Raw genomic sequence first — 7,352 nt, forward strand, 5'->3', positions numbered from 1 at the left:
GGGCAAACCTGCACCCATCCTTAGCCACCGCCAACCAGGGGCCAAGTCCATGAGAGCCACTGTGGTGCAGTGGTTAAAGTGCTGGACTCCAATCTGGGTTCGAATCCTCACTTGTGTCATGGAAGCTCACTGGGTGACCTTGGGCCAGTCACATGCTCTGATTCTAACCAACCTTACAGGGTTGTTGTGAGGATAAAAGGGTTGGAACACTTTATTTTTATTTTATTTTACTATCAAATTTGTACCCCGCCCTCCCCACAAAGCAGGCTCAGGGAGGCTTCCAACATGACATATATACACAGCTTAAAAACACAATTATTAAAAACACTACAAATCAACAAGTATAAAGTGCTGGCGGCAATTAAAAGTCACTGAAATGACACATTTTCAATGGATTTCCATTTCCCAATGTTCTAAGGTGTTTTTCTGCTCGTAGTTTCCTTAAGGCAACAACTCGATGGTGGCTCATGAGCCAGATGCTGCAACAATCAGGCGGTCCAACGGCGGTCCAACGGCCGCAGCCCCTAATTGAATGCCTGGTGGAAGAGCTCTGTCTTACAGATCCTGCAGAACTGTGAGAGGTCTTTCCTTCTGATGGCACCTGGTGTTTGTGGCCACTGGGTGACACAGAGTGTTGGACCAGATGGGCCACTGGCCTGATCCAACACTGGCTTCTCTTATGTTCTTATGTTCTTATGATACAGTGGAGAAGAAAGGCGGGGCGTAAATGAATTAAATAAACAAGGTGAGCAGCCCTGGGAACAGCGGCACGATTTAGAGCTGTCCAGCAGCAGGGACGACAGAGGAGCTGATACCCACTCTTGCCATGGCTAGGTTGAACAGCCCCTGCCCCCAGCATCTCTGGGGCCCGGCTCAGAGGGTAGTTCAATGCACGCCACCCTTCGAGTTATTTAACCTGCAGGGAAAGCCCGTGAGAAAAACTATTCCGGGCCCTAGAGCAGGGGTGTCAAACATGCGGCCCGGGGGCCAGATGAAGCCCCCCCCCAAGAGCTTCTCTCAGGCCTGCAGTGGAGCTGGCTGTCTCCTGCTGCTTCTTCCAGTTCTGCTGCTGCTGCGTCATCGTAGGTTTGCAGCTTACAGATACACACCTGAACAGCATACTCAAGATGGCAACAGCACAGACATTTTGATGCAGTAATTCAGAGCAAGAGGTGTCAGTTATCAGACACTGTTCAATAAACAAAATATTGCAAGAGTGCTGATGTTTTAAGCATGTTTTCATTTTAAGTAAAAAAAAACCCCACCTTTGTGTTTGTGTCCTTTATAACGTTTATATCTCCACTACCTGGCATTATCTTTTATGGCACACATGGCCCAGCCAGACAGGGTATCATTTATGTCAGATCTGGCCCTCATCACAAATGAGCTCGACACCCCTGCTCTAGAGCATGATGCCATCAATGCGGTGATGACACCCACTTAAAATATCTTTGCATCAGCTACCCAGCACTGCCAGAACCATAGTGTTGGAAGAGACCTCCGGGGTCATCTAGTCCAACCCCCCTGCACAATGCAGGAAATTCACAAATGCCTCCCCCCCACACCCCCAGTGATCCCTGCTCCACACCCAGAAGATGACAAAAAACCCTCCAGGATCCCCAGCCAAACTGGCCTGGAGAAAAATGGCTTCCTGAACCCAAAGTGGCGATCAGCATTTCCCTGGGTGTGTAAGGCAGGGCCACGAGAACTAAGCACTGAGGCAACCCTCCCTGCCCTCCCTTCTCATGGCCTGCCTAAGTTCACAGAATCCGCATTGCTGTGCTGAGGGAATACCTGGCTGCTGCAGTTAAACAGTTAAATCTGAACAATCTGAAACAAATTCTGACAACAGAGAAGTGATGCTGGTTGGGAAGGCCAAGGTCGCTTACTTGGATAAGAGTCTAGGGATTATATTGAACCTGGTGTTATTGCTGGAAACGCAAGTTGATTCAGTGGTTGAAAAAGCTTTCCGTAATCTCCGTTTAGCCTGGAAGGTGTCTCTGTTGCTCATACCCAGCTGATCTGGCCACGTGGACCTTGCTGCAGTAAACTGGAGGCTAGACTACTGCAATGCACTCTACATGGGTCTGCCCTTGAAGACAATCCAGGAACTCCAGCTAGTACATAATGCTGCATCTTGATTATTGGGCAACAGAGTAGAACTGGAATTATTCAGGAGGATTCTCTAATAAAGGGATGTTGTTTTTTGTTGCTGTCTAATGTATGCACTGTCTTTTTCACTATTTTTTGAAAATGTCTGTAGTCCCGTTTTTGCATTCCTCACATGTCATGTTTCATACCCTTTTTACTGCCTTGTTCCCTAATTTCATGGTCTGATCCTATCACACTGTTTATTGCATTGGTTTAGTTACCACAAGCTGCCTTGAGGCTCAGCAAGAAAGACAGGTTGGTGTGATGGTTAAGTGCATGGAGTCTAATCTGGGAGAACCGGGTTTGATTCCCTACTCCTCCACTTGCACCTGCTGGATGACCTCGGGCAAGCCATAGCTCTGTCCGAGCTGTCCTTGAAAAAGAGCAGTTTCTATCAGAGCTCTCTCAGCCCCACCGACCTCACAGGGTGTCTGTTGTGGGGAGGGGAAGGAGTTTGTAAGCCGCTCTGAGACTCCCTTGGGTAGTGAAGGGTGGGGTATAAATCCAATCTCCTCCTCCTCCTCTTCTCCTTCTTCTTCTCCTCCTCCTTCTTCTTCTTCCAGTGCCGGGACACCAAGTTGCAGAGAGAGCACAAGGTTGGCCCTTTGGAATTATTATATGCTCAATGTGGAGGCCGAGGATTCTGGGGAGCCGCCTGCTGCCGGGCCATCCGAAAAGAACCATCCTCCTCCCTGCAACTACTCCCCGAAAGGTAGCCTGATTCATCCAGCTTGACACCCACTTTCACCTGCTGGGAATGAAACTCAGAAAGTTCTGAGTCACCGGCCCTCTCCTCTGCCTGCTAGACACCACACCCTTTGAGAAGCTGGTTCTGGCGGGCCAGTCTCATGACATGAAGAGCAGAAATCACATCAGAAGGCAGCAGGGGGCAGATCGCCACTTCCATCTTGCCCGGAAATGGGTGCCTGCCCGAGATGGGTGCAGGTGGCCAGGAGAAAGCTGATCCAAGGCCCAGATGCGAAGTGAGGCAGGTGGGTGGCACCCTGCCTTTAGAGTGTACTTCCCTTCAGGCTCACCCAGCACCCGCCTTATGTTCTTTTAGGTACAAAGTCAACGAAGAAGTTGGATTTATACCCCGCCTTTCGCTTGGAGTCTCAGAGCGGCTTACAATCTCCTTTCCCTTCCCCTCCCCAAAACAGACACACCCTGTGAGGTCGGCGGGGCTGAGAGAGCTCTTTCAAGGACTGCTCTTGAGAGAACAGCTCTGAGAGAACTTGTGACTGGCCCAAGGTCACACCAGCAGCTGCAAGTGGAGGAGTGGGGAATCAAACCCAGTTCTCCCACATTAGAGGCTGCACTCTTAACCACTACACCAAGCTGGCCGTCTTTCCCCAGTGTGGTGTAGAGGTTAAAAAAGTCAGTATGGTGTAGTGGTTAAAAGTGTTGGACTAGTATGGGGGAGTGTTCCCTCTAACCTGTTAGTGTGAGCTAGCTCACAGTTTTTAGCCTCCAGCTCACACATTTTGTCTTAGCTCAGGAAGGAATGGGGCTCCAGAGCAAGCTGGTTTATGCAGTAGCCAAATCGCTCTCTCACAACTTTAATGCCAGGAGCTCACAAAGTAGAATTTTTGCTCACAAGACTCCACAGCTTAGAGGGAATATGGAGGCTCGTTGGGTGACCGTGGGCCAGTCACACACTCTCAAGCTAACCTTCCTCACAGGGTGGTTGTTGTGAGGATTAAATGGAGGAGAGCGATATAAGCTGCTTTGGGCCCCATGGATGAGAAAGGTGGGGTATGAACAAATTAAATAAATACCCAGTCGTTTAATGAGGAGGCTCTATCTTACTTCTTGTTGTTTTTATGATCTGCTTCTAGCCCAGGGACTGTTTGATGAATATAATGTAACTTCTTTACTAGTAGAGACCGTGTCCTGGGCTGTCTGTGCTTGCCAACCCAGAGACGTCCCTGTGCCTGCCCTATAGATTACTGTGGTTTGACTACTGGATGAGTGGTTCTACCAAAAAAGAAAGTAGGGCTGCCAGCCTCCAGGTGGGGCCCAGAAATCTCCCGGTATTACAGTTGATCTCCAGATGGCAGAGATCAATTCCCCTGGACAAAATGGCTGCTTTGGAGGGTCAACTCCACGGCATTGTACAATACGAGAACTTGTGGGCACTCCATGCAATCGCTGAGCAGTTGGGTTAGAACAGATAAAAGGAAGTCCTTCTTCACCCAGAGAATGATTAACATGTGGAATTCACTGCCACAGGAGGTGGTGGCGGCTACAAGCATGGACGGCTTCAAGAGGGAACTGGATAAACATATGGAGCAGAGGTCCATCGGTGGCCCCTATTAGCCACAAGGTATAGATAGGCACTCTCGGTCTGGGGCAAGGGATGCTCTGTATCCTTGGTGCTTATATTCTTATAGGAACTCTCAGTTTGGGGCAAGGGATGCTCTGTATTCTTGGTGCTTGGGGAGGGGGGATAAACAGTGGGAGGGCTTCTAGTGTCCTGGCCCCACTGCTGGAACCCCTGATGGCCCCTGGTATTTTTGGCCACTGTGTGACACAGAGTGTTGGACTGGATGGGCATTTGGCCTGATCCAACATTGGCTTCTCTTATGTTGTTGTGTGGATAAGTGAGACAGTGGTTAGACTTGGGTTTGAATCCCCACTCTGCCATGGAAATTTGCTGGGTCTCTGTGGGCCAGTCACACTCTCTCAGACTCGCCTACCTCACAGGACTGTTGTGAGGGTCCCTGATGTGACAGAGTGTTATGTTACATTCTTACATGTTCTTATGTGATGAGGGCCTGCCCCTCACGAATCCTTGACTTCCCCAGGCTCCTCCCACAAAACCCCCAGCTGTTTCCCAACGCAGAGGTGGCAACCCCAGCTGAAAGAGTTGCAGCAAAGCCCAAGGAAGCAACAGCAATGGCACTCATGCCTTTTTGGGGGCAAATGGTAGCCAAAATTAGCTTCATAACAGATGTCCTACACGGCCTTTCTCCCCAGTGCCACAGACAGACGGATCCTTTTATTATGATAGATTTAGCCAGTTTGGTGTAGTGGTTAAGTGCACAGACTCTAATCTGGGAGTACCGGGTTTGTTTCCTCCACTTGCACCTGCTGGATGACCTTGGGCAAGCCATAGTTCTGGCACAGCAGTTCTTGAAAAACAGCAGTTTCTGTCAGAGCTTTCTCAGCCCCACTTACCTCCTAGGGCAGTGATGGCAAACCTTTTAGAGACCGAGTGCCCAAACTGCGACCCAAACCCCACTTATTTATTGCAAAGTGCCAACATGGCAATTTAACCTGAATACTGAGGTTTTACTTTAGAAAAAACAACTCATACATTAACTTAAGATGATCCAAACAAAGTAAGGAAAGCAATCCCAAATGCTTTCTCAGCCCCACCTACCTGCTAGGGTGTCTGTTGTGGGGAGGGGAAGGAAATTGTAAGCCGCTCTGAGATTCCTTTGGGTAGTGAAGGGCGGAGTATGAATCTAAATTCCTCCTCCTCCTCCTCCTCCTCTTCTTCCCCTGCCTTTCCTCCAAGCACCTCAGGGTAGTGCACAAGTTTCTCCCTTCCTCCATTTTACCCTCACAACAGTCCTGTGAGGTAGGCCAGGCCGAGATGCAAGAACGTCTTGCCCACAGTCACCCAGTGAGCTTCATGGTAGGTTAGGATTTGAACCTGGGTCTCTCTGCTTCCAGTCCAACACTCCAGCTGCAACACCACTCCGGCTTCTCATGACCAGTGTCCTTCCATGCAGTTCTGATGCCCCCCCCCCCGCTTATTTTTGATGGCTTGTTTTTGTGGCAGTCATTTCGGTGGGTTGTTTTTGTCGGTGAGCGGTGAGCCGGTCTCTGGCGAGGCAGGCCTATGAAACGTTCCAAGTGAAGAAATACATTAGGCTCTTTGAATGTTCCGAAGTGCTTATGCGATTAGCAAGATCCCCAGTTTACCGAAGAAGACAGAACCACCTGCCAAGTCTTTGTTTCTCCTCTGAGGTCACGGAGGCTGGGATTGCATAAACAGTTTGCTTCCTCTCCACTCATACTCGTGAGTAATGCCATCTGAGTGGCATTAGAATGGGGCCGAAAAGATTCCCAGCATGACACCTCCAAAGGCAGAAGATGTTCAGCTGGGCGGATCCGCTAAGCTGTTTTTATTGCTTAAGTCCCGTTTGTGGTTAAAATCACTTCCCTAATAGACAGCCAGGTGCAGCCAAAACAAGCACTCTGGGAAGGACTGTTCACTCAAGGGGGGGGATTTCCCAATCTTGCCCCCATTCTTCAAAAAAGAAACAGAGGCTTGGCTAGAGCTCCAGCTCCGCCCCCACCCGGAATATATCTGATCCCCCAGGGCTTAAGTGTTCTAAAGGGCCAGTAATCAGAATAATAATATAATACTGAGAATGCCTCTGAACTTGCGCAGAGTGTCTTTCTGGAGGCTGAAGAGTCTGGGACTTTGAGAAAAGAGACGACGAATGGGGTGTGTGTGATAGAGGTTTATAAAATTATGCACGGGGTAGAGAGAGAGAGATTGACACAGAACTTTTCCCCCTCTGTCCCAAAACACTAGGAGCATCCAATGAAGCTGATAGGCAGTAGGTTCAAGACAGGCAAAAGGAAATAGTTCTTTATGTAGGGAGGGATTAAAATGTGGAATTCACTGGCAGAGGATGTTGTGATGGCCACGGGCACAGACAGCTGTAAAAGGCAATGCACAGACAGCTGTAAAAGGCAATCAGACAGATTCATGGAGGAGAGATGTCTATCAGTGGCTCCTAGCCCTGGAATGGAACCTCCAGTTCAGAGGCAGTCAGCCTTGGAATCCCAGAGCCAGGAGGCAACATCAGGGGAAGGCCTCGGCCTCTATGCCCTGTTGTTGGCCACTGTGTGAGGCGGGATGCTGGACTGGATGGACCCTCACTGGTCTGATCCAGCAGGGCTCTGCTGATGTTCTCATCAGGGGAAGGTCTCGGCCTCTCTGACCTGTTGCTGGCCCTCCAGAGGAACTGGCTGGCCCCTGTGTGAGACGGGAGGCTGGACTGGATGGACCCTCACTGGTCTGATCCAGCAGGGCTCTGCTGATGTTCTCATCAGGGGAAGGCCTCGGCCTCCATGCCCTGTTGTTGGCCCTCCAGAGGAATAGGTTGGGCACTGTGTGAGATGGGAGGCTGGGCCACAGGGACCCCTGGTCTAATCCAGCAGGGCTCTTCATATCTTTC

Source organism: Gekko japonicus, unplaced genomic scaffold (assembly GCF_001447785.1).
Source record: "Gekko japonicus isolate JY-2015 unplaced genomic scaffold, Gekko_japonicus_V1.1 scaffold4302, whole genome shotgun sequence".
NCBI classification, from domain to species: domain Eukaryota; kingdom Metazoa; phylum Chordata; class Lepidosauria; order Squamata; family Gekkonidae; genus Gekko; species Gekko japonicus.